Below are 12,212 nucleotides of genomic sequence, written 5' to 3' on the forward strand. Positions count from 1 at the left end.
CACAAATGCTCCTCTTGGCAATAGACATCCTGTGTCTCCCTCTTTGGCACTGACGTGATCAAAACAAAACAAAAGGGAGCTGTTCCTTCCCCTCTCTACCATCACCGTTTCCCGTCTGGAGCTGCTGCCCAACCTCACAGGACCCCTAAAGACCCCTGAATTCCCTGAGGAAAGGGCTGACATCACCCATCCATGTCTCCTGTCAACTATAACCTCTGAAGGCACGACTGAAAGGAAGAGAGGAAAAGGCAAGGCCTTAAATGGAAGCTCAGCTTTGCAGTCTAAAAGCTGCATGTGAACAGTCAGAGTAGCAAAATTTCCTACAGCCTAAATCACGATGTTCAAACACCGGGAGACCTCAGACTGAGAGAAGGTGTATTTACAGAGTTGTGAAGCGAAAACTGAAAAGTTGTGGATGGGACTCTTACTGAAATAGGGTTGCTTAAGGTCTAACACTTGCTCATGTGGAACACCTCGAATCATTGTTTAAGGGCAGGTTAAACTAGTCTTGGACCTAAACAAGAACTGCAATCAAAACATTAAAGAATCTGACATGTTACGTCAACTCCTAAGCTAATGGATATAATACACTTTGGATCTTCTCCTTGTACAATCATTCTCTTGTTATTTCAGGTTCCAAATCACTTCTTTGTGACTCTAGGTCTCTCTAAAGCACATGCATATTTTCACACACACACAAAGAGCAGGTGATAGAGCTGCTCGAGGAACTTTTTTGAATAATTTTTTTTTACTGTTTTTTTGTGGTGACAAAACTTCTTCTCAACATGACCCAAAACCTTTCTGGCTCTGTTTAAAATTATTAACTGCTACACTGCACCTTTGAGTAAATCAGGATTACACTGCTCGCCGTTTCTTTCTGTCACAAAAAGTGTTGTAACCCAAATGAGGAATGAGGCGTGACTTCAGTGAATATGGATTCAAGGAAATATAAGCTCAAGTCATGCTGAAACTACGCAGTTAGAGCTGGACCGTAATGGCGGGTGAAATAATAATAATTTAAAAAAATAAACATTAAAATATTGTGCTCTAAAGAAAAAAGTCTTACTTGGAGTCATGTGGTATGTGCACAAAACTGTAGCACATGGTGTAAAACGCTATTGCGTAATGTAACAGATGCTGTTTCTATTCTGTTGTAGTCTTAAAGTCTCAACATGAACATACCACTAATGTTACCTTCTGGGTACCTTCATGCCTGTTGGCATGCCCACAAAGTACTTGCATAGATAGAGCATTTGTGAGCTGAAAATTGTAACTGTAAAAGTGCCCATCAGCGTTTGTAATGCTTAAAGTGTCACAGGTATGTTTTATGGAGGAAACAGAACTGAATCCACAATCGCTGGCGGATGAGCACGCCATTAGTCATTCAGAGTCGTTAGTGATTAACTGCTCGTGGTGTGGCTGCAGGACTTAAAGCATAAGAGCCTGCATGAATAAACATGAATAAACTGTTTTGGGTTTTTTGTGCAGGAGTAACGGTAGCTACACATAAGCTTGAGAAGCAACTTCACTCTTTGTTGGGATCGTCGTAAAATTGAGTTATAAGCCACAGAAAATTCACAAATACTGAAATATGATATTAATATGCTATGATATGATCCTTCATTTCTGCACTACATTGGAAACCTCAATTCAATTACACATTCACACAAACAGTGTTCTTAAAACGCCTTTTTAAACATTTAGTAAGTGTTAATCTTTAATTCATTGCTAAGGGCACATGTAAATGTCCTTTTACTAGTTGCGGTCTACACAGTGCATGGAAAAACAGTCGTGTGTGTGGCTCTGGCAAGGCTTAGCCAATTCAGGGAAAATGACTCAGTTAGGCTTGAACACTTGAAATGCAGGATCCACACCGACTAAACTACAAATGCAAAAGCCAGTTTCACTGTTGCACAAGATCTTAGAAATCTGAAACCCTTGAAATAGAAGCTAAATACCTGGTGTTTTTCTTTAATGGATGCAATCGTTTGTAAATGCCGAATTTCAATTGCATTTGATTTGAAAGGTCACATACACCTGTGCAAATGACGACAATTAAGCCATTCAGCCCAATCTAAATGCTGCATGTCTTCTTTTCAGTACACATGCATTATTCTCTCCTTTTCCCACTCAAATTCCAATGTCTTATATTCATCTTTTCCACCAAAAATATGTTTTGGGTTTTTTTGGGGGGGAAATTACATGGATTTAAGCTACAGGAAACCAACCCATCAACAATTCACAGCAACATTTTCCCACAAAGGTCTGCAGTGTCTTCTCCTTGGTGGATGTAAGCTGCGCTTTGGTGAGGCAATATTTCTCTCCGAATAACCTTCGAACCAAAAACAGCAACTTCGAAAAAGCAAAATGTTTACATTCTGCACCCGTGTTTTCTTTACCTTTATCATCACAACGGCCATGCAAGTCAGTAAAGCAACAAAGAAGATGCACGAGTTAAGTTTTCGGTTTGTAATGATTCACAAAAGTGAAAGGAGAAGTTTTCCTTTTAAAACCACTGCACTCCCTCGCTTCTATGATTCATAAAGTTAACGTCAGCAGGTTAATCTTAAACTAGATGAATGATTTCACACTGCTGTTTCAAGCATAGTTTCACTTCAACTACACTTCGTTTATTCACTGTAAACTGACTTCAACATGGTTTGAAATTTTTGGGTAATTTGTGGGAAATTCCCCGCAACTCCCTCAGCTGATTCTAAAAAAAAAACAACCCACAATTTCAAATAACTGATGGGGAAGTGACACGGATTACTCCAGTTCTTGTCAGGAATGTTAGAAAATGGTGGATCAGGAGCTGCTGGAGCACTCCAACAGGAAATGAACTCTGACATAAGAGCTATGGACCTTGGGGCCTCGACTGCATCCTGGGAAATTATGGCACTGAGACGAGAAATGACCCATGTCACCACCAGGAAACCCCAACTCAGAAAAATCCATGTGCAATCCTCTAAAATGGCACAGTAGCTATATTAATGACTGTTAAGTGAGGGTGCTTTCAGAAGCACAAAGAGGAGTAAACACAAAAATAAACAACACCAAATCAGTATTGAGTTTGACTACTCTTTACTTTTAAACAGCGCTGTTTCTCCTTGGTATACATGTATGTAGCGTTTAAAGGTTGCCGGGTCAATTTTTCCAAGTATCTTGGGAAACGTCAAGTTCTTCTGTGGTTAATCCTGTCTCAGTAGCTTTAGCCTCATCATGTAATCCTAAAGTAACTCCATGGTGTTGAGCTCCAGATACTGTGAGGCCTCCAACATAAGTGTCAATACTGAAAATCTGTAATTCTGTATGGTTGGGATTACAGTTTCACCCTTCTGATTAAATTTGGCACAGATAAATCAACTTCCTTTGCTGGGACTGCCTGACGGATGCATCTAAAATGTCTAGAAGTTTTAAAGAGTACTGCGCGTCAGGGTAGCCCTTCCGGAAATCCTCTAAATTAAAGAATTTCACGTGATTCATCACAGGGGTTTTTATTAAGCACACGCGTATGTGTGTTTGCCTAACAACAGTAACAATCAGAGTAGGACAGTCACAACCAGGTCAGCACAAAGTGTTGCAGACTGGTGGAAATCATGATCTGTCTTTAATGCAGACCAACCAACCAGCGTCACAACAAAGACAGCCAACAACAGAAAGAAAGGGAGTGGGCAGAAAGAAAGCACAGCCTGTGACGAGGACAGCATAACAGAGTGTCGGCCAGCCTAGGTTCCTTTTAAAAAAAGTGGTATGGCTGTGGGTTGAACCTAGAGAGAGCCTATTCACAGCTTTGTCTATATGCTGTAGCTGTGGGAACAAAACTCTCCACCGGAGCCACTGTCTGTGCTTCTCTTGTTGCTTTTTTTGATCTTTGCTATCATTTCTAACTTCTCCCCTTCGCAGTTCCCTTCTTTCCTGCTTAAACTCACTTTTCAAACAAACAATCTCATGTGACCTACGCACTGTATCATCCACATCGGACTACGCGCTCTTAGTTTTATTGGCGGCCTGTGCACACGGACATCAGTGTAGGCTGAAATCCCCAAATCCTTCCACTCTGTGAAGTCAAATACCTGAACAGACGGACACAAGCACGCTACAGTGGATCCCACTTTAGGTATGTCTCCTCTATTATTAAAATAAATATTCACTGACGCCGCCATCAGCCGTCACTTTCTGTTTAATGGCAGTTTTCCAAAGCGTGAGACAATAGCATGGGCATCATTAGATAAGTGGTGGCTGGATGACAGGCGGTGCCGCTGCGATCGATAACGGCAGGCACAGCCATCCGCGGGCTGAGCGGTGCTTACTCATCAGCCTTGGGCACGCATGAGCCCAGGCTTGGGCCAAAAACTGGGACAAAGCCAGATAAGGGATGTGGAGGTGTCAGGGGCCTACTGCCTGTGATAACAAATGGCTATGAAAAGCCACCTTATCTTCTCACCTTAAAGAGGATATGATGTCCGTTGTCACATAGCTGCCGAATGGCCAGAACCATGCTGACAGTTATGTTATGAGCGTGAGGAAAGGTCAGCTGCTGTTGCTCTCATTGCCTGTACATAAAGTAGTGTATATGTTTCTGTCCCCCACACAGTTTCATTGCCCTTATTACTCAAAACAACCAATTCTGAAACATTTTGAGTCGAGCTAGATCAAACACGAATACTAACCACTAACAGCCAGGTAATGATTTGCACATGTTAAAATGCCTTTGGCAAGATACAACTTCAGAATACCTAATCACAACATTGTAAAACATGTCCCCTCTCCAGATACAAGGTTTTTTTGTGCAGCCATGTATATGCAGGAGAGAGACAGCGTCAGCACGTATTCACGGTGGAGATGCCAAAGACCGCCACAGTGCTGGCCAGATCCCCCTGAAGTGGTATCTGAAGCAAATGTCTAGTGACAAGGTGGTGCCCTTCCTGTGTCCTTAACCGCGGCTCAGACGACCACTGCGCTGCTCTCCAAGGGCAAGAAAATCCAGTGATGGAGGGCGCCATGGGCACAGAAATAAACAAAAACATTTTGTGAAAACTAAAAAATAAATAAATAAATACAGGAGAGAAAAGAGGAAGCAAAGGAGCAGCGTAAGCAATCTACACAACTCATAAATGAAAAACTTCCAGTGGACCTCTTTTTGAGGCCTCTGGTTGTCTGGGTCTGCAAGCCCTTTCCCCCCCTCACTCTCCTCTCAACTCCTGTCCCTCTCCTTTTTCTCCAATGCTTATCAGTCTGTGATAAAAGCTGCCAACCTTAATTAGAATATTTCCGAAACAGAACACTTCTCAGCCTCCCACTCTCCACCTCTCCTTTGTCTGAGCATCGCAGGTGTATGCCGACACCTCCAATAAAGATGTCAGACCTCCAGGCAGAAGCAGCTTGTAAGAGACGTCACAATAAACAAACATCAAGTCGGGATAATGCAAACTAAACATCATTGTCTAAGAGAACTAACAAACCTAAGGCAGGTGGTTTGTTTTTTTTTTTTTTGTTTTTTTTTTGGGGGGGGGGGGGGGGGGGGGGGTTGACCACACACAAATCTAAACCCAATTACAGCTTCACCATCTCATTTCCTACCTCTGCAAGGTCTCCTGTTTGTACACTGCCAAACACTAAAATAATTTCTGCACCACCAATTTCAACTAACCACCCAATCTAATTATTGCTAATAATGAGTTAAAATGAAATGAAAAGCAAACAGCTGAGGTGTGGATTCTAGTTATTGCTTTGTGTTTTGAGTTGCAATATTATGGCTGACAGAAAGAGCTTCCAGCCAGTCTTCACAGATAACAGCCCAACCTCAAAGTTTCTTTGAAATACACAAGTTGCTGTTACACAAACCTTTTCCCCCCTCCTTTCCCAGTGAATTTAATCCAATTGGTGATGCTCCGAGGGCTCCACCGCTAAACAATAAGACTGCAGAGAGAAACATGCCGTTAAAATGAAATGTTCGAAAAATCCAGCCCTCTAACGCTCTCTACTTTCACAAAAGATGGACATGCAACAAGTTGTATCAGAATACACAAAACTATTGCTTCACTTAAAAACATATAACACCCACAGCACATGCCACGACTTAGGACAGCAAGTACAAGCAGAAAGTTTTAAAACTCTTAAGCAAAAAAGATAACGCCTCTTGATGATATACTTAATAGTGAAAGTACAGTTTAGCTCTTGTGATTATAGTTTAAGTAGCTTCCTTTAGCTGCTCCTTTATTTGCGAGGAGTCACCACAGCGGATGGATTGACATGTTTGCTTTGGCTGGATGCCCTTCCTGAAGCATCTCTCCCAGGGATTTGTGTCTCCTCCCAGCACTGAACCGGGGACCTTTCACATGTTAGGAGAATGTGTTAACCACCGCACCACACACCCACTTATACGGATTTTTCTTTTATCTCTTTCATCAAATGAGGTTACCACAACCTAAAAAAAAAAAAATTTCATTTACTTCTCAAGAACGTTTCAGACACTCCCTCTTGGGACTGTCCAGTGTAGACTAAACCTGACAAGCAGGTGCTGGCTGGTCGTCGCTTTTCATGATCATATTTGGTGCAATCTGCAGTTGCTCTCGTCCAGCCTGCTTTAACACGACCACTAACATGATGACGTCAGACTCACATTGAAACAATAAGAACAACTGGAGTGAGCCAAGTCTGCAAAACAGCTCCAATTAATCAAAATGACTTTGTTTAACTTAAAAAAGACAGACAATCTTTCACTAAAATTATTTTATACTGAATATATGGATTAAATATTTAAGTTGGTAGATTTTTTTTTATAATACATGTACACATGCTACTGTCTTTGTGCTTGGAGCACTGACGTTTTAAGTACTACTGAATGAGGCTCAATTCTAATTTGGCTTTTCGGTAGTACTAGTTCAAAAGGAGGGTCTGTGTTAAGACTTGTCTACATCTCTCCAGAATAGTCATGACAGCTGATTGGTCAGGATTTGATTTTTTTTCTACTACCATACAGGATTTTTTCTAACAAACAGCCAATCTTTCTTCCCATTTTGCCACCATTCTTCCTTAAAAGAAGAACGAAACTGGCTCCATTGTTGCCACTTTCTAACTCCTACCCTCACCTTTGACCCTTAGCTCTCCTCTTCTCCACCCTATCCACTCCTTTTGGCCTTCCATCCCCATCCCCCTTGCATAAACACATGACCAGGCATCGTGAGTGGACTTCCTTCAGGAAATTCAGGACCACCACCGGGGGGAGAAGCTCCAGAAGAGAAAAAAAAAGTCAAACAATGACAAACACAGACTTCTCCTGCTCACTCCAGCCCAATTTTGGCTATAACGCATTAGGACTTGCGAATGAGATTAGGGCTAGGTCAGCACAACAGGTTAAGACAAAAATGAAAACCGAGTGTTGCTTTAGTGTGGGAAATGATTGTGAGCGTGTATGCATCCACAGATTGCAAACATGCTCAGAGTTATCCTTTAATACTTATGTAGGTGGATTTCAGAGCAGTCTTTTTGTTGCTTTTTTTTTTTTTTTTGAGTGAGAGAGGTTTCAAATGTCTACAGGCTTTCAACAGACCGTATAAACACTGACTCATCCAAAAACCATCAGAGGCCATTATACCCTTAACATGATAATCCAATGGAGCGTGTATTTATGCATGACAAATCTCTCATTTTAAGCTAGCACCCTGCACAGTCCACAAACCTCAGAGAACTTTAAGGATAAGAACCATGTTGGCAGTGTGTGGTGCAAACTTTGTGCGTGCAATCATAGAAGCAGAAGTCCAACCTATTGAACTCCGGGCAGTGGCCTCGTTTTATTGGCAGAGCCTCAATCATAACATCTTATCTACGGCCATGCTGAGTCATGGAATTCAGCTGTGTCCAATAGCCAAGCAGCAGGGTTACTTATGGCTGCCATTGATTGGTTGATCCCTGAGCACAAAGCTGAAAGGGCACATACCAGGAACACAGCCTGAAGCAGAAACTGGCAGCAGTTTGTTCACACTTTGCTTTACTCAAACATCCTTGTAGCGGCCCCCCAACAAAAAACTGAAAACCCACTTTGTGGCATCACACTCTCACTTTTCCTCGTTCCTAAAGATCTCCCTTCATGTTCAGGCTCCACAGCTCTTGTCCTTCTGTTGTTTAATCGCATTTGCAAAAGAGAAAACACGGCCGTTCGTGTCCAGAGGTCACCATTCCTCTGTGGTCCTTGATGGTCTCAGTAATTTCAAACATTGTCAGCACTGTATTAATATTTTTTAAATATTAAAGTACCTCAATAGAACCGTACAGCCACCATTCAAACCACTGTTCATAACCATAGCCCTTATTTTTATCTAGAAATGTCCAACAATGCTGGATTTAACCCTAACCCTCCCTGCAGCTGTCAGACTGTACAATCAGAACTGCTGCCAACAAACATAGATGTTTACATCTGCGCTGTAACTGCAATAAGTTAATCAACCGATTCGCACTACAACCTGGTTTGCCTCTTATCTGTAGTTATTTTTATTTAATTTAATAACTGTACAGTACTCTGTTTATAGTAACTATTGTCCTTAATGTAAATATGCAATAAAAATTGTGTACGTTTCTGTTCTGTGTCCTGTATACTGTTTGTTTGTGTCTTTCTGGCTGCTGTTGAACCAAATTTCCCCTTGTGGGACAATTAAAGGATTATTCTATTCTATTCTATTTGTGTTGAATTTAAAATTCTCAGATCACTAATTTGTTGAAAAGGGCCAGTGAATAGAAATATTAGTAATACTTTCTAATCTTTTTGTTCCCTCAAAACAGGGTCATTTCCCTCGTACATAAATTGGTCAATCAGGGTACAGAGCTAAACTGGCTCTGGAACAGAACAGGGTCACAGTACAGAGGCCTTTATATCAGCCTGTGCCCATCTGCAAATCTGTAATGAGCAAGAGAGCCGAAACAGAGGGGAGAGAAGAGAACCTCAGTTCAACTGAGGCAGGCACACTTTCTAATGGAAATTCAGATACAATCATCCCAGAATGCACTTCTCTCTGCCTAATAATCAGCCACTAGAACAAGGCAGTCATTGAGAGGAGAGTGACTGTAATCTGGTCTACCAAACTCCAAAGCTGCCCGCTATAATTAGCTCCTTTCTCCATCAAACACAGACTTACAGTGACTCGCAAGCAACCCTCTCTTGTAATACAAGAGGAAAGAGATTTAGCGAATGACGTGTTTTCTGATGAGTAGGAAAAATTTTTCCATGCTTGGCAGGTGGAGTAACTTCACTCTGACAGGTATGCAAGCAGTAAAACTGGAGCAGGTGCAAGTCCACCATTTAATTCAGCCAGCACAGTAGAAATCTAAGAGTCTGGGTCGACACTGCAAAGCGGCCCGTGCTGTGCTACAAGCCCGAGACACTTTCGCCCTATTGAAATAAACTAATCACTACTTAGCTTAGTGAATTAAGTAATGTTTCACACTACAGGGCTCAGGTAATTTCTAATTACCTTTCCTCGTTTTTTTCCCCCCCTGGTCCACTGTTGAGAAAACAAGTGAGCTGACATCTTAGATTTGCTGTAAGGAGTAAGTGTTCCTATGCTGCTTCTATTACAAAGCATGAAAAACCCTGGATTTATCTGTTCACATAATATGGGACAGAACAGTGTCCTCATCAAAGGATGCATTCTCATCTCTGGCCTACATGCTGACAAACAAAGCCTGTTCTCCTCTAATCTCGGGAACATGTTCAAGCCCAGGACTCACAACATGATCCCAGAGACAGACTGACAGGGGTGAGTGGGTATGCTGGTAGCTAGCCTGCTGCCTGGGCAAATGGCACAGCTATTAGGGGAAGAAGATGCTTCCTGGAGAGGTGTGACTGCACTGCAAAGGGCCCAATCAAGCACAGAACAGAAGTGCTGACAGCTGCTAATGCATTTACCTGAGCGCAAAGAGACCGTCTTACCAAGAAAACTTTGCATACGAGTCTGTGTGCATTTCCTCCTTAGTATGGTCTTCCTGACAAGGCTGATTAAGATCAAAGGGAGGAAAACTCATCAAAAAGCACATATTCAAGCACAGCCAGTAAATGTGTGCTTCAACCTACTTGCTTGAAAAGGATGCACGATACCAAAGGCACATACCCATTATCAAGGTTCCTGTTTTAAAATGTCTCCTTTAACTGGCAATGACACAGCAGCACAGACCAAACCAATGGATACTCTGTTTTAAGGCAACGTCATAAAGCTACACAGAGATCTCATGCTTTAAAATCAGCCATTGTCAGTCTTTAATATAGAAGGATCACTCTTTGAATTAAAAGCACTAAAGTCCAGTGGAAGGACTCACCCCCCCCCCAAAAAAAAAAAAAAAAAACAGAAAGAAAGAAAGAAAGAAAAGGGGGTGGCTTCCAGGGCAGTGACCACTTTGCTGCAGGATTAGGCTGTGACACACTGGTGACTAGTCCTGGCATAAAAATAGATTAATAATGTTAACTGTCTCCATTAGGTCACCCTAACCAGCCTAGAACTTAAAGGACAAAGGAGTGGACATTCCACATTCAGTGAGCCAACATAAATATCCTCACCTGAGAAATAACTTGAAAGGTTTTAAATATTTTCTAGGAAGAACACAGCCTTTTGTGTTACAGGTTGGGTAAAGGAAATGAGGAAGTTAGTACAGGTACCCTCAGGCATTAGCCAGCTATATCAAGTAGCCAGCCCTGTGCAGCTTTGGCATTTACAAAGTTAATGATACATTCAATAAAGGTTAAAATATATTTTCATGAAGAAAACGTGGTATATTAAGACCTTAAACACGACTTAAATGTACGAAATTACAATAAACAAAGCTTTTTAAAACATTAAAAGTCTATTTTTTAAAGCAGAACATAGTAAGAAATAAACTGAACATGCAAACATGCTGTGACACAACTGTTTAACAATCTTCAGCCTCTCCCAAACATCCTATCTGCTCTAACCCGATTTCAAGTCCTGTTTGCCCCTTACGTTCAGACATAGCCTGGAGTTTCTCCAGGTCTGACAGACCAATGCATTCCAGGTGTTGTTGTCCAAACAATTGTAAGGTTTGGACAGGATCCATTTTTAAGACCCCCACCCCCCTCAGTCCCTTTCTCCTATATAAACGTCCCATTTAAACAAGCACACGTTAACCCCTAACCTGCATAAGAACGCCTTTTATTTTAATACACACTCGTATCATCACGCAGTCATTATGATTACTATTAACGGGCTTCAAATCAAGCCAGCCCCCGTGGAGGGGAGGGGGACTGGGGTTAACTCCCAGTTTCTTGTTACTCGCAGCACTTCACTGCAACCCAAGCTGCAATGTTAGGAGAAGTAAAATCAGGTGAACGCCTTAAAATGCCTTTTGCCAATACTAGTTAGGTCTAAAAACTGCTTATTCACACTGACTCACACACACAATCGTGGCCGAAAAGCTACAGTCTACCTACCATATCATTCCCGTTTCTGTCCTGCTCTTGTCCGCTCCTTTCTTCCTCTCCGTGCTCCTCTGCGACCCGCAGCCGGGGAAATACTTTAAAAACCAGACAAAAACACTCCCTACAAGCTCTCACATCGATTATTTTCCGCCTTTTCAGTAAACAGGCTGTCTGTCCATTGCTTCCCACATAGGGTGTTCACTTACATCAGTCTGAAGTTTTCAGACACGAGATACATAGATGGTTTGTCTTTTCTCCCAGTCTGGAAAAAAAATACAAGTAAATTCTAGTAAGGAAAAGGGCAGGGGAAAAAAATCCTGCTCAACTTCAGTTTTTTTCACCACGGCTGGAAACGTCTTGCGAGGAGGAGAAAAGGGGGGCCGGCGTTGGAAAGCGCTGTTTCGGTGTGTTTTCCACCACGTTGTTTTGAGCAATTATTATTTCCTTTGTTGTGTCAAAAATTTATAAAAAAAAGAGTCCACAGGAAACGCGACCGCAAGGATCAGCCTTCATTTACAGAAAAAGCGCCGCTGTTGGAAGAGTACAACAGTTCGTACGAAAGCCTTGTGTGTGTGTGTGTGTTTTTTCCCTTTCTGATGTTAAGCCCCTTGCAGGATAAATGTGTGACGTTGTGTTTAAGTCTATTTTTTTCCCCAGCTTCCCAGTAATGGCGGCATGCTCTTCACAGAGAGACACTCTCGCCCAGCGGTAAATATACACAATTACAACAAACGCAGACTGTTTATGATACGCTGCTCACCGCCACACTATTAAGGCGTAGCTAATGGTG

The 12,212-nt window shown here is 42.0% G+C and overlaps 1 protein-coding gene across 1 annotated transcript in view; it reads right to left on the reverse strand.

Annotated features, from left to right (window-relative positions):
- Positions 1-12,106, reverse strand: part of arhgap35a (Rho GTPase activating protein 35a) — a 65,709-nt gene extending 53,603 nt beyond the window's left edge. Inside the window, exon 1 of the mRNA XM_086261631.1 lies at positions 11,435-12,106. The gene's annotated coding sequence lies outside the window, so the exon portion shown is untranslated. The remainder of the gene's footprint in view (positions 1-11,434) is intronic.
- Between the last annotated feature and the right edge of the window lie 106 nt (positions 12,107-12,212).

Source organism: Aulonocara sp. 'chitande type north' Nkhata Bay, linkage group LG14 (genome assembly GCF_057382095.1).
Source record: "Aulonocara sp. 'chitande type north' Nkhata Bay isolate Kocher_YH1m ecotype deep benthic linkage group LG14, A_spYH_male_GT1.1, whole genome shotgun sequence".
In the NCBI taxonomy this organism is placed as follows: Eukaryota; Metazoa; Chordata; class Actinopteri; order Cichliformes; family Cichlidae; genus Aulonocara; species Aulonocara sp. 'chitande type north' Nkhata Bay.